The sequence below is a fragment of the Oryctolagus cuniculus genome, chromosome 8, assembly GCF_964237555.1.
Source record: "Oryctolagus cuniculus chromosome 8, mOryCun1.1, whole genome shotgun sequence".
NCBI lineage: Eukaryota > Metazoa > Chordata > Mammalia > Lagomorpha > Leporidae > Oryctolagus > Oryctolagus cuniculus.
In genome coordinates, this window is record NC_091439.1 from 130,359,795 (window position 1) to 130,386,027 (window position 26,233).

The window sequence follows — 26,233 nt, forward strand, 5'->3', positions numbered from 1 at the left end:
GATTGCTCCTCACCACACGAACCCTGCACACAGCCCATATTAATCCATAATGACTATCCTTTCCCCATGGCTCAATCAGGGAATGCAAGGGGCTGCTGCCAACAGCTGCCCAGAGATGGCCTCTGGGCTCTGAGTAGGAAAGGAACAGGGCACCTGGAGTTCTGGATGCCAGTCCAGCCCATACACTGTGTAAAAGAAGGGGCCAAAGGAAGGGTTGTGCCGGCAGTGAGATGGGGCCTACAAACTCCAGGGATAACATGTGGGAAGCCCGTATCCTGCCATCATTTTCTGGTGACTTCTTCCCACTGCACCTCCCCCTCTCCTCAAGCCCGGCCCCACACACTCACCATTTCTCAGCATCTGAGGTGGGTGGAATTCTGCAATAGAAGAAAGTCAGAGAACAGTGAACGCTGGCTACCTTCCAAGTTTCCCAGCAGTGGAGGCCCCTCCTAGGACTTCTATCTGCCATGGAACTGGAACACTACTATGGTGTCAAGATCTCTGGTGATTATGTAACATTTATGCCACCACACATGATTGGAAAGCTTGCATTTCCATGGGTATGAACATCACAATAGACACAGCCAACCAGCATCCTCCATAGCACTGATGCATATCTTCAGGTCATGCTGGAACGTGTCTTTCTAAGCTATGCCATGCCTGTAGTGGGAGGAATTTTCTCTTCTCTGGTCTTGCCAACTGCTAGGCTCCCTCTGACCTCCCAGCCCATCATCCTGAGAGGATCCTACTTGGAAGTTGCAGTAACCTGCTTCAGGTCAGTTACAGTTTAATGGTGGTTTATTGCCTTCAGAGCCTTTCTTTTTCATCATATATGTGACTTTTTTTCTATTGAGTCATCTATGGGTTTTTTAGTATTTATTTAAAGAGTGTTTAAAGACACCACATAATTTAATCTTTTTTCCCATTTTTCTTGCACATTTTTTCTAGACTGCCTATTGTCCTCTACTATTATTTCCTATTTATTTCTTGATGGCACTTAGAAATTAGTAGATTTTATAAATATACATATATGTATATATAAAATTGGTCTTTCCAGTAATGTCATTTATCTGTTGTATTTGTTTTTATAATTTTATGGATTATCTTTCTATATAAACATCATCAAATATATTCATTTTATGTCTGAAATTGATCTTTATACCTCATAATTTGTTTTTACTGTTTTATTCTCCTTACTATCACTGCAGTAGAAAGTTTGAGAGACAGCACAGACTCACGGTCTAGGTTTACTCCTAGGGTAAAAAAAAGTTTTCAATGATCCTAATTACTTGCATTGTTTGTCATAGGTTCATTTCGTTGTTGATTGGAGTTAGGAAGTTGCTGGCTTTTTAGTTGTTGTTCTGTTAGCAGTATTCTTTTTACCAGATTATGAACTTCATTAAATGCCTTTCAACATGTAATCTAACTGATCATGTGATTTTCTTCTTTTATTTTTTTACCTACCTGGTTGACTTGTCTGGGAATCTACAGCACTCTTGTGTCTTTTAATATATCCTGCTTTCTATTGAGATATTATGTGATTTCATTTATTAAATTAATATTTTGCTGAGGATACTTGTAGCTCTGCTTATGAAAGGGATGCATTTAGTAAAACTTAATTTTTTATTTCAAGTCCTGATCTAAAACTTTAATTTTTATTTCAAGTCTTGGTCCCCTTGCATCATCCTCACTGTAATGCTGGTTTTCTCAAAGAAACTAAAACCAATATGCTTTGCTTATTTCTGCTTTGGGTAGGTCTTTGAAATATAGATTCATATATTCTTCTGTAAAATTTTGGAATATTCTGTAACTCTGGACCTAAGGTTTTGATTGTATGACTTTTTTCTTGGTTGATTGGTTGGAGTTTTCAAAATGTGATTCAACTTACTTGGTTTATATAGGTGTTTTCCTATTTTGTTATATTTGTGTTTTGGAAATATTATTTTCAAAATTGGGTGGATTTTGACACCAAAGAGAAAAAAATAAAATAATGGATAGGTCTTAGCACTGAAGCAAAGATTACCATAGCTAGAATAGTATGAAAGGCCTAATTAATGGATAATATTTCATCTTAAAACATAATAATGGCAAGTATCTTTCAATAAAGAAGCACAGAGAGAATATTTAAGCTGAAGAACCAAACAACAAATTTGAAGATCATAATGAAGGGAAGAAAATATCAATATATAATCAAAGGATAGAAGATGATTAAGCTGGAAGATGAAAAAAGTGAAACATGATGAGTATAATTAATGATAATGTATTTTATTCTCCAAAAGTGTTGAGAAAATATATTTAAAAGTGCAGAATAATATGTATGTTGATTCATTTTATTAAACCATTCCACAATACATGCATATTTCAAAGCAATATGATAATGACACTTCAAAAGGTTCATGTAGAATGGAATTAAAAGATAATTAAGAAAAAATTTCAATGTTTGTATAGATTTTTTAAAGCTTTTATTTAATGAATGCATTTTTCATAGGTACAACTTTAGGCTTATAGTGGCTCTTTCCCCCTCAACCGCCCTCTTACCTTTACTCCTGTCCCACCTCCCAATCCCTCTCCCATCCCACTTTTCATTATGGTTCATTTTTAGATTAACTTTATAGAGAGAGGTCTCTTTGCTAAGTAAAGATTTCAACAGTCTGCACCCACACACACACAACACATAAAGTACAGTTTGATAATAAGTTTTGCTGTTAATTCTCATAATACAAAACTCACTAAGGACAGAGGTTCTACATGGGGATTAAGTGAACAGTGACTTCTTTTGTTCATTTAATAATTAACATTCTTACTTATGATGTCAGTGATCACTTGAGGCTCTTGCTATGAGCTGCCAAGGCTATAAAAGCCTTTTGTGACCACAGACACCTTCAATATTTGGACAAGGACATAAGCAAAGTGGAAGTTCTCTCCTCCCTCCAGAGAAACATCCTTCTTTGATGGCACCCCACTGGGGTCTCACTCACAGATAACCTTTGTGTAGGATATTTTTTGCCACAGAGTCTTGCCTTTCCATGCCTGAAATGCTCTCACAAGCCTTTCAGTCAGACCAGGGAGACTTAAGGGTTGATTCTGAGGTCAGAGTGTTAATTATAGTGAATGTCATTCTAGGACTCTGTGGTGTGGACTGCTTCCCATATTGGACATTATCTCCTTTTAAATTCTATTATTATTGCACCTAGTCTTATTTATATGATCTCTTTTACACTTATTCATATTTATACATTCACTTTAACACCTAGTATGGTCACTTTAACAATTAAGATGGCATTTTTACCAACAATTTTAATGGGATTGGAGTCACATGATAAGTTTTTAAACTGTACCCTTAGAAGTAAGTCAGTGGAACTGTATGCAGACATATATGGCTTTACAGTTATAAACTATCTCCTCCCTCTCTTATTCCCCTCTTATTTTTTTTTAAAATATTTTTCCATTCATTTATTTGAAAGTCAGAGTTGCGCAGAGAGAAGAGAGGCAAAGAGAAAGAAAGGTCTTCCATCCACTGATTCGTTCCCCAAATGGACTATCCTTGCTCCAGGAATTGGTTTTAGCTCCTTGAACAAATATAAGTTGGTTGTAGATGTTTGGATTGATTTCTGGTGTTTCTATTCTGTCCCATTTGGCTAATCATCTGTTTTTGTGCCAGTACCATGCTGTTTTGATTATAATTGCCTTATAGTATGTCTTGAAATCTGGTATTGTGATGCTTCCAGCTTTGTTTATTTGTATGATTTCTTTAGTTATTTGAGGTCTCCTGTGCCCCCATATGAATTTCAGCATTATTTTTTCTAAATAAAAAGAGAATAATGTCTTTCTATTTTGATTGGCATTGCCATGAATTTGTAAGTTGCTTTTGTAAGAATGTACATTTTGATGATATTGATTCTTGCAATCCATGACCACAGCAGATTTTTCCATTTTTTTTGTATCTTCATCTATTTCTTCCTTTAATGTTCTGTAACACTCATCGTAGAGATCTTTGACCTTATTGGTTAAATTTATTTCATGATATTTTATTTTTTTCTAGCTATTGTGAATGAGATTGAATTTAGAAGTTCTTTCTAAGCCATAGCATTGTCTGTGCATACAAAGGCTGTTGATTTTTGTGTGTTGCATTTATATTCTGATAGTTTAGAAAACTCTTCTGTGAATTTCAATAGTCTCTTAGTGGAGTCTTTTGGTTCCCATATATTTAGAATCATGTCATCAGCAAAAAGAGACAGTTTGATGTTTTCCTTCCCAATTTCTTTTTTTTTTTTTTTTTGACCTATTGTCATGTTTAATCCCAGTGAGAGTCAAGTTGGGAATTGATAATTTCTTTTTCTTTTTTTACAGAGGATCAGTTTAGTATGCATTAAGTAAGGATTTCAACAGTTTGCACCCCCATAGAAACACAAAGTGAAATATATTGTTTGAGTACTTGTTATAGCATTAAATCTCAATGTACAGCACATTAAAGATAGAGATCCTACATGAGGAGTAAGTGCACAGTGACTCCTGTTGTTGACTTTACCAATTGACACTCCTGTCTATGGCATCAGTAATCTCCCTATGCTCCAGTCATGAGTTTCCAAGGCTATGGAAGCCCTCTGAGTTCTCCGACTCTTATCTTGTTTAGACAAGGTCCTAGTCAAAGTGGAGGTTCTCTCCTCCCTTCATCCCTTCAGAGAAAGGTACCTCCTTCTTTGAAGACCTGTTCTTTCCACTGGGATCTCACTCGCAGAGATCTTTTGCCAGAGTGTCTTGGCTTTCCATGCCTGAAATACTCTCATGAGCTTTTCAGCCAGCTCCGAATGCCCAATTTCTATCTCTTTGATTTGTGGTTTTTTTTTGTTTGTTTGTTTTGTTTTGTTTTGTTTTGTTTTTTGCCTAATGGCTCTGACTAAAACTTTCAGTACTATATTAAATAGCAATGGTGAGAGTGGGCATCCCTGTCTGGTACCATATCTCAGTGGAAAAGCCCTCAACTTTTCTCCATCCAGTATGATGCTGGTCATAAGTTTGTCATGAATAGCCTTGATTGTGTCAAGGAATGTTCCTTCTACAGCCAATTCGATTAGATTTTTCATCATGAAATGTTGTTGTATTTTGTCAAATGCTTTGTCTGCATCTGAGATAATCATATGGTTTTTGTTCTTAAAATTGATAATGTGATGTATCACATTGATTTATTTGCAAATGTTGAACCATTCCTGCATACCAAGAATAAATCCCACTTGGTCCAGGTGAATTATCTTTCTGATTTGTAGTTGCATTCAATTGGTTAGAATTTTATTGACGATTTTTGCATCTATGTTCTTCAGGGATTTTGGTCTATAGTTTTCTTTCTCTGTTACATTTTTCCAGGGTTTAGGAATTAAGGTGATGCTGGCTTCATAGGAATCTATTTCTTCTAGGTTTCCCAGTTTGTTGGCATACAGCTCTTTGTAATGGTTTCTGATAATGTTTTTTATTTCTGTGGTGTCTGTTGTTACATTTCCTTTTCCATCTCTAATTTTATTGACTTGAGTCTTCCCTCTCATTTTTCAGATTAGTTGGGCCAATGGTGTGTCTATTTTGTTTATTTCTTTTTTTGAAAAACCAGCTCTTCGTTTTCCTGATCTTTTTTATTTTTTTAATTTTGTTGATTTCAACTCTAATTTTTTAATGTTTATTTAATGAATATAAATTTCCAAAGTAAGGCTTATGGATTACAATGACTTCCCCCAAAAAAACATCCCTCCCACCCGCAACCCTCTCCTCTCCCACTCCCTCCTCCCTTCCATTGACATCAAGATTCATTTTCAATTCCTTTATATACAGAAGATCAGTTTAGCATACATTAAGTAAAGATTTCAACAGTTTTCTCCCACACAGAAACATAAAGTGAAAAATACTGTTTGAGTGCTAGTTAGAGCATTAAATCTCAATGTACAGCACATTAAGGACAGAGGTCCTACATGAGGAGTAAGTGCAAAGTGACTCCTGTTGTTGACTTAACAAATTGACTCTTGTTTATGGCGTCAGTAATCACCCTAGGCTCTTGTCATGAGTTGCCAAAGCTATGGAAGCCTTTTGAGTTCACCGACTCTAATCATATTTAGACGAGGTCATAGTCAAAGTGGAAGTTCTCTCCTCCCTTCAGAGAAAGGTACCTCCTTCTTTGATGACCTGTTCTTTCCACTAGGTTCTCACTTGCAGAGATCTTTCATTTAGGGTTTTTTTTTCTTTGATTTTTGCCAGCGTGTCTTGGCTTTCCATGCCTGAAAAACTCTCATGGGCTTTTCAGCTGGATCCAAATGCCTTTTTGTTTCCTTTTTAATCTCTGAATTTATTGATTTGGATCTTTTCTTTTTTTAGTTAGTTGGGCCAATGGGGTGTCAATTTTATTTATTTTTTCAAAAACCCAGCTCTTCACTTGGCTTATTTTTTGTAATTTTTTTGATTCAATCCTATTGATTTCTTCTCTGATTTTAATTATTTCTCTTCTACTAGACTTGGGTCTGGTTTGCTGCAGTTTTTCTAGATCCCTGAGATGTGTTTAAAGCTCATTTATTTGAATAGACTGTCCTTGGTGCTTTTCCAATTTCTTGATGTAGGCACCTATTGCTATAAAGTTTCCTCTCAACACTGCTTTTGCCATATCCCATAAGTTTTGATATGTTCTTTTGCTATCCTCATTTACTTCCAGAAAGTCTCAAATCGCCAAATGGAGAAAGAAAATATGTCGGTCTCTGCATTCAAAAATGCTTGTTGAGGACACCCAGCTCCCCAGCAGCCATCAGGCAGCAGGTGCTAATCATATAAGGGGACTTCAAACAGTTTGTGGGGATTAAATGATAAATGTAAAGAATAATGACACATTGGCTGCTAAGATGGTGGAATGGTGACAATGAGGTCTGTTCTAGGCTCTGCGAAATTAGTAGGAAAAAATGCAGACGGTTCACTCTCAGGGGAAAGTTGCAGAGAAAACAGCAGTGAGAGTTGTTGCAGAAACAGTGGAAATAGCCTGGACCTAAAGGGAAGGCACAGATGTGCAGCTATGAGCATGGAGCATGAACACAACAAAAGAACCAGCAGCCCATGCTGGATAGGCAGGCTAGGTCAGACTGCACCAGCCCACACTGCACCACTGTTTATACAGCTGGAGGGAAAGTGTAGTAGACTGCATCATGTTTGAGTCCAATCCAGAATCCTCAGAGGAACTGCTCATGGTGGTAGTTGGGGTGGGGGGGGGGGAGCATGTGCCTCCCTCTCCACTTTTTCTCCCAACACACAAGCACCCTGAAACCAACTAGCTGGGAGAAGGCTGGTGCCATTTCAGACATAAACAGGAGCAGCAGCTTCAACTTCTCTGTGTGCACCCAGCAGCTTGTGGGGGTTGCTGGTAGGGACAACCACAAGAGTTCAAATCAACTGGTGGGGTCTATCTCCACCTTGTCATCAGGGCAATGACACCACCAGCTCCACTGCACCCACCTGGCAATGGGCAGGGAGAGGGATCCATCCCCAATGAAAGGAAGTGAGTCCGTGGGTACCATTGTACCCACCCAGCACAACTGTGAAAGTAGTAAGGCTGTGGACTAGGGTATTTTGCTAGATTGTGACCTGGGGATTCTACCAGAGATAAAAATGCAAGTTCTCCACAGACTTTGAATCTGGCTGGGGGAATCAGACTCCATCTACTCGTGGTACAACACACACAGGCAGTGGCTCCAGAAATCCCTCAGCCTCTTTGTGGACATGACAGGCTAGTGGGGCAGACTTGACTCTCTTTCATTCCTTGACTGGGAGCCCTGAGTGCTGAGACTATGAAAACTGTGACTGTGTGAGAAGGGGTAGGATGTAGGTGGGGTTCTGGGAAAGCTCTGGGTGTAGTCACACTCTGGAACTCCTCGATTGCCAAGGCAGCTCAGGGCAACTGGAATTATGCACGCAGGGAGGTCTGCACAGATCATGCATGCAGATGAGTGTTGAACACAATGGGTGATAATGCCCAGATATTGCTCAACTTGAAACAGAGGGAATGAGGGAGTGATCACACCAACCAACGTGAGCATATTCTCACCTCTGTTAATGAGAGGAGAGACATCATTCCCAACTTGGGTGTTACTCTGCATACTTGCTCCACACTGGAGCACTGAACACAGCTCCCTGACCATGCCCAGCACTCATTTCTGGGCATTCACCGAAAGAGCATATATTCCACTAAGCCACAGAAGCAGAGTCCAAAGATAAATGTCATCACAGAGGAAAAAAAACCAACAAGTATCTCCACAAATGCCTAAAAATAAATGCAGCAATTCAAGAAACAAGAATAAGTAGGACAACATGATGCCTCCAAAGGAGCACAACACTTCAATATTTCAATGTGAAGATGAAGAGATGGATGAAATGCTGGAAACGGAATTCAAAATTAAATGTAGGATCACTCAGAAGCAATCAAAACAAATCCACAAACTAAAGAATACCATACGGACATGAATGGAAATTTTTTTCCATAAAATTGAGATTTTTAAAGGGTAATCAAGGGGCTGACAATGTGGCATGTAACTCTGCCTTTTAAATAAATAAATAAATCTTTAAAAAAATCAAAATGATATACTAGAAATGAAGAACTGAATAGATCAAATAAAAAATGCAGTGGAAACCCTTAACAGCAGACTCAGAAAGGCAGAAGAAAGAGTAACCAAACTAGAAGATAAATAGAAAATAAATTTTTGGATCCTACAGTCAGACCCAAAACAAAGAATAAAAGAGAAAACTTAAAATCAGTGTTGGAAATTTATGGGATACCATCAAGTGACTCATCATACAGGTACTAGGAGTTGCTGAAGGTGTGGAAAGAGGGAATGGACTACAAAGCCTATTTAGTGAAATGATTACAGAAAACTTCCCCATTTAAATAAAGAAAAGGATGTCCAAGTAGATGTGCAAACTCCCAACAGACATGACCAGAAAAGATCTTCACCAGGACACGTTGTAATCAAACTCTACAGTAAAATATAAAAAAATCTAAAATATGCATGAGAGAAAATGCCATATTATTTTAGAAGATACCCAATTAGACTCATAACTGACTTCTCATCAAAAATCCTACAGGATAGAAGGGAATAGTGAGATATCACCCAAGTCTTAAAAGAAAAAAAAAAACTACCAACCTAGAATAATGTATCCTGCAAAGCTCTCATTTGTGAATGAAGATTAAATAAAGACCGCCTATAAAAAACAGAAATTGAAAGAATTTGTCATCATTCATCCAACCTTACAAAAGATACTTAAAGACGTGCTACACACAGAAACATGGAAAAATAGCTGTCATTTTCAAAGTATGATAAGGCAGAAAAACCACCAGTAGAAGAACAAAAGAAATTCAAAGTAAACAAAAGGAATATTTATGGAAAAATTGCAGGACCAAGTCATTACTTATCAATAGTCATCTTGAAAATATGTGGCCTCAAATCTCCAGTTAAAAGATACAGACTGGCTGAATGGATCAAAAAACACGGCTCATCTATGTGCTTCCTACAAGAAGCACATCTCACCAACAAATATACATGCAGAATGAAAGTGAAAGGATGGAGAAAGGTATTCCATTCTAACAGAAACCAAAAAAGAGCTAGTGTCGCCATGCTAATATCAGACAGATTATACTTCTACATAAAAACTGTTAAAAGAGATGAAGAACAGCACTACGTAATGATTAAGGGATCAATTCAACAGGAAGATGTACTATAATAAATGATCATGCACCCAACTACAGAATGCCTAACTATTTAAAAGAAATGTTAAAGGATTTAAAGGGAGACATAGACTCCAATACAATAGTAACAGCAGATTTTAATACCCCTTTCACAATAGACAGATCAACCAGACAGAAAATCAGCAAGGAAACAGCAGAGTTAATCGACACTATAGACCAAATGGACCTAACAGATGTCTACAGAACCTTTCACTCCACAGTGGCTGAATACACAGTCTTCTCACCTGTGCATGGAACTTTCTTTAGGATAGACCATATGCTAAGCCTTAAAGCAAATCTCAGCAAATTAAAAAAATTCAGAGTAATACCATGCATCTTCCCAGACCACAGTGGAATAAAACAAATTAAACAACTCAGGAATCTCCACATCATATGGAAACACATGGGTACTAAACAACATGCTTCCAAATGAACAGTGGGTTTTAGGAGAAATCAAAAGAGAAATCAAAATATTTCTGAAAACAAATGATGATGACAATACATCATATCAAAATTTATGGGATATGGTAAAAGCAGTGTTAAGAGGGAAGTTTATATCAGTGCCTACATGAAGAAATTTGAAAGGTACCAATTAAATGAGCTATCTAGACATCTCAAGGAGATAGAAAAACAACAATAAACCAAACCCAAAATTAGTAGGAGGAAAGAAAGAATAAAAATTAGAGAATAAACAAAATTGCAACAAAAATAATACAAAAAATTGGTGAAAAATTGGTGAAAATGGTGAGTTTTTTTGGAAAATATAAAAAAATTGATATACCATTTGCCCAACTAACCAAAAAAGAGGGAGAAGACCCAAATCAATAAAATCAAATTAAAAAAAGAAATACAACCAAAAATACAACGGAAATAAAACGAGTCATCAGGACTTACTACAAAGAGCCATATGCCAACAAAATTGGAAATCTAGAAGAAATGGATAGATTCCTAGATACACACAATCATGAATTGTGAAGACATAGGAGGCTTAAACAGATCAATAACCAGTATGTAAATTGAATCAATAATAAAGACCCTCCCAAGAAGAAAAGCCTAGGACTGGATAGCTTCTCTGCTAAACTTTACCAGACATATAATGAAGAACTAATTCAAATTTTCATAAAGATATTCAAAACAATTGAAATGGATGGACACCTCCCAAACTCCTTCTCTGAAGCCTACATTACTATAATTCCTAAGCCAGAAAAAGATGAAACAGAGAAAGATAGTTGTAGAGCAATATTTCTGGTGAACATAGATGTAAAAATTCTCAACAAAATATTAGTCAATCAAATCCAACAAAGCATCATAAAGATCATTCACCCAGACCAAGTGGTATTTACCCCTGTTGTGCAGGGATGGTTCAACATTCACAGATCAATGTTATCACATTAACACATTAACAAATAGGAAACAAAAACCATATGATTATCTCAATAGATGTAGAGAAAACATTTGATAAAATACAACATCCCTTCATGTTGAAAATCTTAAGCAAATTGGTTATAGAAAGAACATTCCTCAATACACTCAAAGTAATTTTTACAAACCCACATCCAGAATCCTATTGAATGAAATAAAGCTGGAAGCATTCCACCTAAGATCCAGAACCAGACAAGGATGGCCATTCTCACCATTGTAGTTTAATATAGTACTAGAGGTTTTAGCCAGAGCCGTAAGGCAAGAAAAAGAAATCAAAGGGATACAAATTAGACAAGAGAAAATCAAACTATCCCTATTTGCAGATGGCATGATCCATCATATAAGGGATCCAAAACACTCCACTGAAAGGCTATTGGAACTCATAAAAGAGCTTGTTAAAGTGCCAAGACATAAAATTAACATGGAAATATCAATAGCCTTAGCATACACAATGTCATGGCTGAGAAAGAATTTTTAAAATCAGTCCTATTCACAACAGCACCAAAAAGAATCAAATACCTTGGAATAAATTTAACCAAAGATGTCAAAAGCTATGTGATGAAAATTACAAAAGACTAAAGAAAGAAATAGAAGAGGACAATAAAAATGAAAAAATCTTCAATATTCATGGATCAGAAGAAACAACATCATCAAAATTGCCATACTACCAAAAAGTAATTTACAGATTCAATGTAATCCAAATCAAAATAATCATGACATTCTTTGCAGATCTAGCAAAAATGATCCTAGAATTCATTTGGTAACACAAGTATATCAATAAGTTATCAGCACAATTCATAATAGCCAGTCAACCCAGATGGCCATCAACAAATGACTGGATAAAGAAATTAGGGCACATACACACACACACATACACACACACACACATACACAATGGAGTACTAGTCAGTTGTAAAAAAGAAATGAAATCCTTTCTTTGGCAACAAGATGGTTGCAACTGGAAACCATTATGCTTAGTGAAATAAGCCAGTCCCAAAAAGACAAATATCATATGTTTTCCCTGATCAGAGGTAAGTACCTGAAATATAATGTGTTGAAGTGAAATAGACCTTTCAAGAATCAATGATGGTTTATAGCTCTTGTCTCTTTTGTTTAGGAACAATAGTTTGGTTTTTCTTTAATTTGTTTTCTCTACTATTTCTGCTATTTGTTAAACTCTTTTACTTTTGGTTGTATTAACTATATGAGCATTAAGTGTACTAAAAAAGGATCATTGTAAAAATTAAGAGAGAAAATATGAGAGGGAAAGGGAAGAAGGGATAGAGGGTGGATGGGAGGGAGGGTGTGGGGAAATTCCACTATGTTCCTGTAATGGTATTAAAGAAATGTATGAACTTTGTAAAACTTTAATAAAATATATATTTTAAAAATAAAAAAATCACATTTCACTTCTTTTATTCTCCTCTGTAATGCTTATTTCAGATGGAATTACATTTTTGGTGGAATGAATGAGTAATGAATTTACAAAAGATAAATTTAGGGGATAGCACTGTGGCATAGTAGGCTAAGCCTTCACCTGCAGCACTGGCATCCCACATGAGTGTTTGTTCATGTCCTGATTGTTTCTCTAATGATCCAGCTCTCTGCTTTTGGCGTAGGAAAGCAGTAGATGATAGCCCAAGTGTTTGGGCCTCTGTACCCATGTGGGAAATCCAGAAGAAGCTCCTGCTCCTAGATTTGGATCCTCTCAGCTCTGGTTTCTCTTTGTTTCTCCCTTTTTCTCCATGTGTAGCCCTGTGTCTCAAATAAGTAAAGCCTTTAAAAAAGATAAATTTACTTTGGTCCAAAACATTTTGTAATCCATGCATATTTTGTTTTGCATTGTTTTGTTCTGTTGAACTCTTTTACTTAGGGTAGCATTAAGTATATGAGCGTTAAGTGCACTAAAAAATCATTGTAAAAATTGAGAGTGAGCTATGAGAGGGAGGGGGAGGAAGGGTTGGAGCATGGTTGGGAGGGAGAGTTGGAGGAAATGCCACCATGTTTCAAATAGTTATCTTTTAATATTATTTTTCCACGATCTTTGTGAAGTCCCTCAATATGCCACCTAATTGCAGGGGGCACAATTCTAGAGGAAGATAGACGGGGTCAGACTGGAGGAAGTCTACTCATGGTGTACTCAATCCAGTGTCCAGACAAAGGATTCTAGCACATTATGAACCTTAACAAAGATAACAACTGGCCCAGGTCAATCACTGGGGAACTGTGTCAAGTTCACCAAACACTGGCTGTAGGCTCTACCTTCCTGGTGCCTGCCCAGGACTCCCTACACCGTCTCTGGTTGAGAGTTTTTTTGGTGACCTCAGCTCTCTCCAGGCTTCCCACATGATAGCTTCCAGCTGTCTGGCATCCCCTGATCCTTTGCCAGTATGGGCTCACACATCAGTCCCACCTTCATAAGACTATCACTTGACAAAAGGTTTCTCATTGCCCATAAATATTTTTCTCTCCCTTCTCAATATGTCTCATGACATAGAAAGAACTGAGCACAGCCATGGGGCAGCCTTCACGTTAAATATCAGTCCCATCACTGCTAGATGGTATCCCTGGACAAGTTAACTAAACTCTGGGCTCTGATTGTTTCCTTCTACAAGTAGGTCTCTGCCATCTGCCTATCCTGACTGGAGAGGCACTTAACTGAACTATGGAAAGCTCTGACCAGAATGTCTCATGGGAGTCTCTGCAGCCTTGCTTACAGCATACCACCTGTCAGGGGGAGTGACAACAGATCAAAGTCTCTGGAGTGTGTCAGCCACCCAACAGTGCTTTCCCATGAGTCAGATCTTCCCAGTTTGTGATTTGGAGTGGAGAAGGCATTGCCTTCACCAGGGGTGACCTGACAGCCTTGTTCTTGGGTTCTCGGTCTCTGGAAACTCTGCATTGATCCAAGTGCTGTGCGGCGAGGATGTGGACCTTATGGAGATTCTCTAGGGACAGCTAGACTCCAGGCTGCCCAACCTGAGCACTGCAGGCCCAGGCCTCTTCCTGGGCAAGCTGAGCTGCCCACTAGCAGCACCCAGTCCCTGGGCATTGCAGGCTAATGTGCTGAACCAGTGCTATCTGGATCGGAGGGGAACAGGAGCCCCTGCACCAGCACTGGGAGAGGCAGTGCAGGCTGCCCTGGCTGAGGGATCCCTCTGCTAGCTGTGTGGATTCTTGACCTGGAGCTTCACAGGATGATTCGCAGACCAGGTGCGATAGCATGGGGATAGAAACTGTGGCTCTCTCTGCTGCAATCAGATAGGGCCAGCATCAGTGGCTGTGAGGAGCTGGAGCACCTGCGGCAGTGCCCTGGGGCCAGGCAGAGGCTCTGCAGAGGCTCCTGCCAGCGGCCCAGGAAGGCTTCCAGGCGCTGGGTGCAGCAGAGCTGTAGGCTGTGCATGAGGCCATCCAGCCAGAGGCCATGAGGCAGCTTTGTCATGGGTGCTTGCAGGCCTAGAGTGCCTGGACAACATGCAGCAGGACCCATTGGTGGTTGGCACAGAGGATGTGAGTCTTGAGCTGAACTTGGTACTCCAATCGGACCCTAGTGTCCCAGGTGCAGCAGCTGCTGCTGTGCCTGCAGGGGCCCAACGTTTCCTGGCCACAGAACGCCCCGATGGGGTATGTGGATTATGACTCAGGACCCACTGGCAGCACAGCCAGAGCAGCCACAACCCCTCACCTAACTCATTCTTGTCACCTCTGGGGACCCCATTAAGGACAAGGCCCTTGGTGTCACCAGATGCCCTGCTTGTCTGTGCAAACACACCGTGAGGGCTACTGCACTAAGTGTATGGAAGAAGGGGGAAAGGCAAGAGCTCAGACAATGCAGGACAAGGCAGATTGGAGCATGTGCTTGGCTCTGGATGACAGACAGCAGGCAGAGTGAAGGGCTCAGAGAAAGGCAGTTTGCGGCAGATCAGCAGTGGCAGGAAGAAGGCGTGCAGTGGGGATCCAGCATGCTCAGCTGCATTGAGGCGAGGTGCTGGAGCAGAGACACTGCCACCAGTGTTCTTTCGCCCTGCTGCTGGGCAGACTCAACTTTGGCTATTGCAGCCATTTGAGAAGTGAACCAGTAGATTGAACACCTCTCTCTGTTTCTGCTTCTTTCTACAACTCTGTATTTCAAAAAAGTCCTCAAGGTGTAATTGCTGAATGTAACTTGGATAAATATAAATGAGATAAATGTATCTAAATGTAAGCTTTAATATCCTTAGCACCTTTTATCCTATGGAAAAACTATTTGGGTTTTTCAAAATATGTTGTCATATATATATATATATGATATATATATAAAACTTCAATACAGCAGCCTTGGTTCAGGGAGAGTTAGGTATCTACCATACGGTTTGTCTTCTGAGCAGGAGTTGTTTATTTTAGAATGTGTTTGAGGGAAAGTGTTGGGTGGGCAGATTAAACCACACTACTAAAAGCAAGTCTGAAACAGAGCTGTGAATTCCCAGTAGTGAGCCCAGGTTGTTTGAACTCACTGACACTTCTAAGTAGCCTGGGACAAGGAGAAAGGCCCTTCACAGAGGCACTGGCATAGACAACGCCAGCACTGGTTTTTCATTGCTTTCTTGAGCATTGCTCTCCTGCCTGGTCCTCCCTTTGGTACTTGACCTCCTCTTGAGCCTTCTCAGATGAAAGTTCTTCCTCCCTCCTCTTGCTGCCTCCACATCTTTCTCTCCCATTGTTGTCAGAATCTCAGTTCACAGAAGGTCCTGCCATTGGATGCCATTTTGCTGCAGTCATCTGCCTGTCTTGAAAGTGGAACAGCTGTAACTTGAAACAGTGCTGGTGCTGCAGGCCAGGGCTTTAACCCATTGTGCCACAGCACCATCCCCACATCTACATGACTTAAGATGCTGATATTATATCATACCTTTATCTGAATTATGCTCAAAATTTACATGGAATTTTAGTCCTTTTTAAAAACTTTAGCTAGAAATCAGTAACATAAACCAGAGATTGCAAAATCCACCTTAGAGCTGATTACTCATTGTTATTTCATCTGGATCTATTAAAACAATTAACAAAACAAGTTTGGCAAGTTACAAGGCAATTTTTAAGGAGAAGCTTTTCAATGGAGGTCCAGCCAATATTGAAAGCAGATCAGCAACCTCACAGAGAGGAGTTTTTCCTCGAGACAGGCAGAACCCACAGCCAACCAAAAAACCCAGAGAGAAATTCTTGAGGTGGTGGAGCTCAGGAGAGGATAGGCTGGGGGAAGGTAGCAGAGAAAAAAAGGTGCAAGGAACAAAAGTTCAGGCCACTCAGGCCTGGACAGCGTCTTCTCCCCAAGGGCCACTCTAACAGAACAATCCCACAGGTGTCTGTGCATGCCTGAAAAACAGCATCTCTCCTGCAGGGGCCCCAGGGCTGGTGTCTGAAGGTGGCACTAAGCCAGCTCCCAGGAAGTGGCACATGTGCCCACCGTAACTGCCTATGCCCATGTCTGAAAGCTGCACAGATATGCATGATGATGAGGAACATGAGGCTGGGGCGAATTCCTGTTCCGGATCCCACAGCCAAAACTGCACCCCCCACGGTGAAAGCAACCCTCTTTACTGGTCTCCACCATGCTGGGCTGTGCGGAGGTGCCAGATTCTGACTCAGAAGCCATAGTGCAAGAAAGCAGGCTAGTTAGTGCCCAAGGTGTGAATCCCTCACCATCCTCTAGGAGGCCATAGAGCCATCTCTTCACCTCCCAGCCCGCTGTCCCAGGGCTCCAATTGCATTCTCTCAGCCTTGAGAGGAGACGTGTGAGCTCCAGCACCACCACCAGAAAGCCATTTCAGCTAGATCTCCTAGCGCGGTGGGCTCCTAGAGTGCTGCAGGACACACCACGATGGATGCCTGCCACTGGCGGTGGTGAAAGTCTCGGGGAGGCCGGGACGAGGGACACTCTGCCCACTGCTGCCTGGGCTCTGCACGCTTACAAGATTATTGTCCGCCTGGGCCACCAGGGCCAAGCCCAGATTGCTGAGCAGTCTCAGCCAGGCCGGACTTCAACACCTTACGTCTCTGCAGTCCGCTCTGCTCTCCGTGAACCAGACTTCAGTTGCCGCTCCTCCCCGCCCCTATCCTGGAACTTGGCACCCAAGGCCCACCTGGGAAGCATAACGCTAGCCCGTGAGCCTTTGTGGCTCTGGCTGGGCTCCGGGGAAATGCACCCAGCCCTTTACCTGGAGCTCCACCTGCATGACACATCAATTTGACTCCCTGGGCACAGGCTGGAAAACTTGAGGGGTGATGTGTGGATGGAAAACAGAGAAAAAGGGCTCCCCTGACCAGGTCACATGGCCACATATGGCCCTCATTGCGACCAGGCACACACCTGTCTCCTTCCAAGGAGACTCACCTGGTGGGGTGTGGTGATTGCAAACAGGTGAACCTAAAAGCCCTTAACTCTGGCAGTGCTTGTTCACCAAAGACCTTTGAAGGAACTTGGGGGGGGGGGTGGTCTGCAGCTATCCCAGGTGTTGACAGTGAAAGCGTTGGTGCTGGTGGCTAGGGCATCCTCTGGTGGATTTGTCATCCCACCAAGGCTGACCTGGCTGCTCCGCCCAATGTGTTGGCTCCTGTGGAATCTCAAGGGCCTCTGTCTATTGCAGTGACCTGGAAGCCACTATTCTAGCCAACTACCAGGACTGCCAAGGGCAGGAAAGCAGCCAGTGGCCAGATACCCCAGCCTCTGGGCAAATCTGGCCATCAGTTGAAGAAAAGACTTCTGTTGGAAGGGCACCTCAGGGGACACTTGGAGCATCAAGCCAGGCCTTTCAGGAGACTGAGACCCAAGGTACAAGCAAATAATCTGCATTCCTTTGCCCATGTGCCCACACCCTCTGTTCAGCGGCTTCTTCCTTCAAGCAACCGGAGTAGAGCTGGAAACACTTCCCAAACTAAAGTGTGAGTGCACACACGTGTAATGGGTGACTCCTAATGCTGCATTTGCCACTTTGCCCTTTATTGCTTGAAAGTTCATCTATCCCAGAAGCAGTAAGCAGCCCCAAGGCCCTCCACTTTAGTTCAGGATCCATGGGGATTAGCACAGAGGTCAGAATGGAAGGAAGGACTACAGCTGGCAGGAGAGGGACATTCTCTGAAACCTAGTATTTTTGCCCTGCAAAGAATACCTCTGACATAAAGAAGGACATTAATGTGGCAGTGAGACCAACCTTAGAATCTCAGACCAGATGGCTTTTTCCAGTCTCCATTTGTTGATTTCTCTTCTTATTTTTAAACAACAAAAACATATTGAAAGTTAAATGAGTTCCATTTTGTGGGGTTCACAACTCCAACAGTTGATGCCATTTTTCAAAGACTTCAAATATTATGAGTTTGAGGCATATTTATTATATCCCTAGAAAAGTCTGCTTTTGGTGAGGTTCCTATAAAGGAATAATTGCATAGGAAGACACAGTGCACACACAGCTGGTAAAGAGACTGGGGTGTATGTGACTCGGGGAGGAAGGTCCCAGGGCAGGCAGCTGGCAGAGCAAACTGCAGTGGATTTCAACAAACACAGAGAAGGATCTGTGCAGCACTGATAAGGAAATCTCATTCTCTAGGAGCACGTGTAACTTTATTCCATGGCCACTTTCCCTTATGGGATTTCTGGATGCGCCGGTCTTACACAGATAAATAAAAACCACTTTTAGAGATTCCATGCACATGAGGGTTCATCAAAAGCTTATGCAAAATGCATATCATAGTTGTGTGAGTATGGCCTAAGACTTAAGACACAAGTTGGAATGGCTGTTTCCAATTTCAGAGCAGCTGTGTTCCAGATTCAGGTCATCTCTCAGTTTCAGCTTTCTACTTAGGTGTACCCTGGGAGACAGCAGCAAACTGTGCATTTAGTAGAGTCCCTGCAATCTATGTGCAAATTCAGGACTGTTATTTCAGCTCCAGACTTCACTTCATCTTGGCACACCTCTACACATTAAGGGTATTTGCAAAGTGAACCTGCAAGTGTGTGCTTCCTCTCTTTCTCGATCTCTTTCTCTCTCTCTCTCTCTCTCTCTCTCTCTCTATCTCCCTGTGCATCTCTGAATTTAAAAATAAATAAATAAATCTTTAAAAAATACAGTGTCTTCTTAAACTTACATAGAGATTAAAAATTTATCTTGGGGCTTGTGTTGTGGCCTAATTGATAAAGATGCCACCTGCAGTGCTGGCATCCTATTTGGGTGCTGCTCTATTTCCAATCCAGCTCTGCTATGGCCTGGGAAAGCAGTAAAAGATGGCCCAAATCCTTGGGCCCCTGTTCATGTGGGAGACCTGGAAGAAACTCCTGGCTCCTGGCTTTGGATCAGCATGGCTCTGGCATTTGCGGCCAATTGGGGAATGAACCAGTGGAAAGAAGACCTTTCTCTCTCTCTCTATGCCTCTCCATCTCTCTGTGTGTAACTCTGACTTTCAAATAAATAAATAAATCTTAAAAAATGCTAATTGATCAAAAGGGAGACCTAGACTCCAATACAAAAGTAGTGAGATACTTCAATACCCCACTTTCATCAATGGATAGATTAACTAAACAAAATCAATAAAGAAACAACCAAGCTGATCAGCACTGTGGACCAAATAGACCTAACAGATATCTACAGAACCTTTTACCCTACAGTAGCAGAACACACATTCTTCTCATCAGTGCACGGCACTTTCTCTAGCATTGACAACATATTAGGCCATAAAGCAAGTCTCAGCAAATTAAAAAAAAAAAATGAAATCATAATATGCATCTTTTCTGACCACAATGGATTGAAGCTGCAAATTAACAACTCAAGAATCTCTAGAATATATGCAAACACATAGAGACTGAACACCATGCTCCTGAATGAACAGTGGGTCATACAAGAATTCAAATGGGAAATCAAAAAATTTCTGGAAACAAATGAGCAGAATACATGATATCAAGACTTACAGGATACAGTAAAAGCAGTGTTCAGAGGGAAGTTTATAATAATTGGTGTCTACCTTAAAAAATTGGAAAGGTGGGGCTGGCACTATGGTACAGTGGTTAACACCCTGGCCTGAAGTGCCAGCATCCCATATGGGTGCCGGTTTGAGTCTCACCTGCTCTACTTCCCATCCAGCTCCCTGCTGTGGCCTGGGATAGCAGTAGAAGATGGCCCAAATTCTTGGGCCCCTGCATTCATGTGGGAGACCCAGAAGAAGCTCCTGGCTCCTGGTATCATTATCCATCAGCAAAATTCAAATCAAAAGTACATGTGATATTTTACATCAACTAAAATGGACAATACCAACAAGACAAAACAAAACGTCTGGTGAAAATTTGGAGAAAACTGAACCCTTATACATTCTAGGTCTGAATGAAAATTTGTATAGACATTAGGAGGATGGTATGGAGGTTCCTCAAGGAAACTAAAAACAGATCTATGTGACCCAGCTATCCAACTTGTATGTATATATACCCCAAAGGTCATGAATTCAGGATTTGGAGAAAATAGCTGCACTCCCATATTCACTGTAGCACTATTAGCAGCAGCCAAGATTTGGAATCAATCTAGGGGTCCATCAATGGATGAATAGATAACATGAAATTGAGAAGGAAAAAGTCAAAATATCCCTCTTTGCAGACAAATGATTCTTTACTTAGAAGATCCAAAGAACTCTACTAAGGGACTATTGGAATTCATAGAGGAGTTTGGCAAAGTGGCAGGATATAAAATCAATACACAAAAATCAACAGCTTTTGCATACACAAGCAATGCCATGGCTGAGAAAGAACTGCTAAGATCAATCCCATTCACAATAGCTAAAAAAACAATCAAATAACTTGGAATAAACTTAACCAAGGACGTTCAGGATCTCTACAATGAGAATTACAAACCTTACAGAAAGAAATAGAAGAGGATACCAAGAAATGGAAAAATCTTCCATGCTCATGGATTGGAAGAATAAACATCATCAAAATGTCCATTCTCCCAAAAGCAATTTATACATTCAATGCAATTCCAATCAAGATACTGAAGACCTTCTTCTCAGATCTGGAAAAAATGATGCTGAAATTCATATGGAGACACAGGAGACCTCAAATAGCTAAAGCAATCTTGTAGAACAAAAACAAAGCCGGAGGCATCACAATACCAGATTTCAGGACATACTACAGGGCAGTTGTAATCAAAACAGCATGGTACTGGTACAGAAACAGATGGATAGACCAATGGAACAGCATTGAAACACCAGAAATCAACTCAAACATCTACAGCCAACTTTTATTTGATCAAGGATCTAAAACCAATCCCTGGAGCAAGGACAGTCTATTCAATAAATGGTCCTGGGAAAACTGGATTTCCACGTGCAGAAGCATGAAGCAAGACCCCTACCTTACACCTTACACAAAAATCCACTCAACATGGATTAAAGACCTAATCTATGACCTGACACCATCAAGTTATTAGAGAACATTGGAAAAACCCTGCAAGATATTGGCACAGGCAAAGAGTTTCTGGAAAAGACCCGGGAGGCACAGGCAGTCAAAGCCAAAATCAACTATTGGGATTGCATCAAATTGAGAAGTTTCTGTACAGCAAAAGAAACAGTCAGGAGAGTGAAGAGACAACCGACAGAATGGGAAAAAATATTTGCAAACTATGCAACAGATAAAGGGTTAATAACCAGAATCTACAAAGAGATCAAGAAACTCCACAAAAACAAAACCAACAACCCACTTAAGAGATGGGCCAAGGACCTCAATAGACATTTTTCAAAAGAGGACATCCAAATGGCCAATAGGCACATGAAAAAATGTTCAAGGTCATTAGCAATCAGGGAAATGCAAATCAAAACCACAATGAGGTTTCACCTCACCCCGGTTAGAATGGCTCACATTCAGAAATCTACTAACAACAGATGCTGGCGAGGATGTGGGGAAAAAGGGACACTAACCCACTGTTGGTGGGAATGCAAACTGGTCAAGCCACTTTGGAAGTCAGTCTGGAGATTCCTCAGAAACCTGAAGATAACCCTACCATTCGACCCAGCCATCCCACTCCTTGGAATTTACCCAAAGGAATTTAAATTGGCAAACAAAAAAGCGGTCTGCACCCTAATGTTTATTGCAGCACAATTCACAATAGCTAAGACCTGGAACCAACCTAAATGTCCATCAACGGTAGACTGGATAAAGAAATTATGGGATATGTACTCTTTAGAATACTATACCACAGTAAGAAACAATGAAATCCAGTCATTTGCAACAAAATGGAGGAATCTGGAACACATCATGCTGAGTGAATTAAGCCAGTCCCAAAGGGACAAATACCATATGTTCTCCCTGATTGGTGACAACTGACTGAACACCAAAAAGGAAACCTCCTGAAGTGAAATGGACACTATGAGAAATGGTGACCTGATCAGCATAGCCCTGACTGCTAATGAACAACTTAATACATTATCCCTGTTAGTAGTTTTTTTTGTCTGTTCTACTTAATATGACTGGTTTAATTCTGTAATTAATACACAGTTATTCTTAAGTGTTGAAAATTAACTGAAATGTGATCCCTGTTAAACATAAGAGTGGGAAAAAGAGAGAGAAGAGATGTGTAATTTGGTACATGCTCAAGCTGACTTGCCCCAAATGGTAGAGATAGAAACATACCAGGGGATTCCAATTCAATCCAATCAAGGTGGCATGTACCAATGCCATCTCTCTAGTCCAAGTGATCAATTTCAGTTCACAATTGATCATAATGAAAGGACTAAGAGTCAAAGGGAGCACATAAACAAATCTAGTACCTGCTAATACTAACTGATAGAATAAATAAAGGGGAGAGTGATCCAACATGGGAAGGGAGACACTCAGCAGACTCATAGAATGGCAGATGTCCTAAACAGCACTCTGGCCTCAGAATCAGCCCTAAAGGCATTCGGATCTGGCTGAAAAGCCCATGAGAGTATTTCAGGCATGGAAAGCCAAGACACTCTGGCAAAAAAAAAAAAAAAAAAAAAAAAACAAACAAACCCTAAATGAAAGATCTCTGTGAGTGAGATCCCAGTGGAAAGAACAGGTCTTCAAAGAAGGAGGTACCTTTCTCTGAAGGGAGGAGAGAACTTCCACTTTGACTATGACCTTTTCTAAATAAGATAAGAGTCTGAGAACTGAAAAGGCTTCCATAGCCTTGGAAACTCATGACTGGAGCATAGGCAGATTACTGATGCCATAAACAGGAGTGTCAATTTGTAAAGTCAACAACAGGAGTCACTGTGCACTTACTCCTCATGTAGGATCTCTGTCCTTAATGTGCTATACATTGAGATTTAATGCTATAACGAGTACTCAAACAATATATTTCACTTTATGTTTCTATGGGGGTGCAAACTGTTGAAATCCTTGCTTAATGCATACTAAACTGATCCTCTGTAAAAAAAAAAAAAAGGAAAAAGAAAAAAGAAATTATCAATTCCCAACTTGACTCTCACTGGGATTAAACATGACAATAGGTCTGATCTGATTTCATCATCATTTAAGAAATCATCTATTATTTTTCACTTTATGTTTCTGTGTCGGAGCAAACTGTTGAAATCTTTACTTAATGTATACTAAGCTGATCTTCTGTATACTAAGAGAATCGAAAATGAATCTTGATGTGAATGGAAGGCGGAATGGGAGTGAGAAAGTGAGGGTTGCGGGTGGGAGGGACGGTATGGGGGGGAAGCCATTGTAATCCATAAGCCGTACTTTGGAAATTTATATTCATTAAATAAAAGTTAAAAAAACTCAAAAAAATAGATAATATGATATATATACACAATAGAGTTGTGTTCAGCCACAGATAAGAATGGAATCCTGATATGTGTAGCAAATGTATAGAACTAGAGGTCATTAGGGTATGTGAAATAAGTCAGACACAGAAGGCAAATACCATACATTCTCCCTCATATATGGATGTTGGAAAATGATGATCTGAACTTCATATAGTGATTACTATAAGTTGGGGAAAGTATGATGAAATGGCAAAGAGGAAGATTGAATAACAGGAACCAAATAACAGTGACAAAGAAGTAGTAAGTTGCAGTGTCCCACAGCACAGCAGAGCTTATAATCATAGCTTACAATCATGTATTATATGCTCTTTGAAGAACTTTAATAGAGGAGCTTGTAGGCTCCAAACATAAAGAAAAATAAGAAAATTGGAATGCCAATTATTTTATTAGTTTATTATATATACATGTGTTGAGATAATGCACTGTATCTCTTAAAAATGTACATGTATTGCATGCTAACAAAAATGGCCTGTGGAAAAGTACATCACAAAAAACTACTGACTTTCAAAAAATTTGTGCTAAAATAAACTATAAATTTATCCTTTTTATTTGAAATACAGAGGTAGAGGGAGTAGGAAAGGAGGAAGGGAGGGAGAGAGAGGGAGGAAGGAAGAGGAGGAAGGAGGGACAGAGATTTTCTATTGACTGGTTCATGCCCCAAATGCCTGCAACAGCTGAGGCTAGGCTTGGCCATAATCAAGAACCAGGAACTGTATCTGGGTCTCCCATGTTCATGGCAGGGACTCATGAACTTGAGACACCACCCGCTGCCTCCCAGGATATGCATTAACAGAAAGGGGGATTGGAAGCAAAGGCAGGACTCAAACCTAGTCCCTCCAATATGAGATGTGGGAGTCATAGTGATGTCCTAATTGCTGTGGCACAATGTCTATCCCTAATCTTATCTTTTAATTCCATTTCCTAAACTTTTTCAAATAATATCATATATGTTAGGAACAGAATAGAGAGCCTAAAGATAAATTCAAACATCTCCAGCTAATTGACCTTCAACAAAGGCACTAAGAATATGCACTGCAGAAAGGACAGTCTTCTCAAAAAATGGTGCATGGAATATTGAATATCCACATGCAGAAGAATTAAACTAGACCTTATTTCTCACTCACTGTGTACAAAAAATTAACTCAGGCATGTTCATTTATCCTAGCAGTTAAGACAGTAGTTGTGATGCTGGAATTACATATTAAAGTATCTCAGTTGTTTTACCTCAACCCACTTAGAATGGCTTTCATACAGAAATCAAAAAGTAACAAATGCTGGGGAGGATGTGGTGAAAAAGGTACCCTAATGCACTGTTGGTGAGAATTAATCTGGTATAGCCACTGTGAAAGATATTATGGAGATACCTCAGAAATCTGAATAGAGACCTGCAATATGACCCAGCCATCCCACTCCTGAGAATTTTCCCAAAGAAAATGAAATCAACATATGAAAGAGTGATTTGTACTGCCACATTTAATGCAACTCAATTCATAATAGCTAAGATACAGAATCAATCCAGATGTCCATCTACTGAAGACTAGATAAAGAAATTATAGGGGACTTGTGCCATCGTGCAGTTCTCTGCCCATGGCACTGGCATCCCATATGGGTGCTGTTTCTTATCTCAGCTGCTATTCTTCTAATATAGCTTTCTGCTATAGCCAGAGAAAGCAGTAGAGGGTGGCCCAAGTGCTTGGGCCCTTGCATTCATGTGGGAGACATTGAAGAGTCAGCTGAATCCTGGCTTTGTATCAGCACGTCTCCAGCCATTGTGGCCATTTGGGGACTGAACCAATGTGGGGAGGACCTTTCTCTCTGTCTCTCATTCTCACTGTCTGTGACTCTACCTTCCAAATAAGTAAATAAAATCTTTTAAAAAAACAGAAATCACGGTATATGTACCACAGTATACTACAAAGTGGTAAAAAATGAAATATTGTCATTTTCAATAAAATGGATGGAACTGTAAACTACTATACTTAATGAAATATGCCAGTACCCAAAAGACAAACACCATATATTCTCCCTGATCTGTGGTATAATACAGTAATTAAGAAGTAATCTACAGACTTGATATTGACACTTTGATTTTTTTTATTTAGTAAATATAAATTTCCAAAGTACAGTTTATGGATTACAGAACTTTCAAGCCTACAGCTAAAGATTTTACATTCTTCTCAGCAGTACATGGAACCTTCTCTAGGATTGACCACATACTAGGCCATAAAGCAAGTCTCAGCAAATTCAAAAGAATTAGAATCATACCATGCAGCTTCT

At 40.2% G+C, this 26,233-nt stretch overlaps 1 protein-coding gene and 1 long non-coding RNA gene across 12 annotated transcripts in view; one reads left to right on the forward strand and one right to left on the reverse strand.

Annotated features, from left to right (window-relative positions):
- LOC138843592 (rho GTPase-activating protein 20-like) overlaps positions 1-26,233 on the forward strand; it is a 1,064,354-nt gene that overhangs the window by 827,529 nt on the left and 210,592 nt on the right. The window lies entirely within an intron of this gene.
- The window catches only part of LOC127488284 (uncharacterized), a 74,490-nt gene that overhangs the window by 42,207 nt on the left and 6,050 nt on the right, over positions 1-26,233 (reverse strand). Inside the window, exon 2 of the long non-coding RNA XR_011378110.1 lies at positions 348-377. This is a non-coding gene — a long non-coding RNA (uncharacterized lncRNA). The remainder of the gene's footprint in view (positions 1-347; positions 378-26,233) is intronic.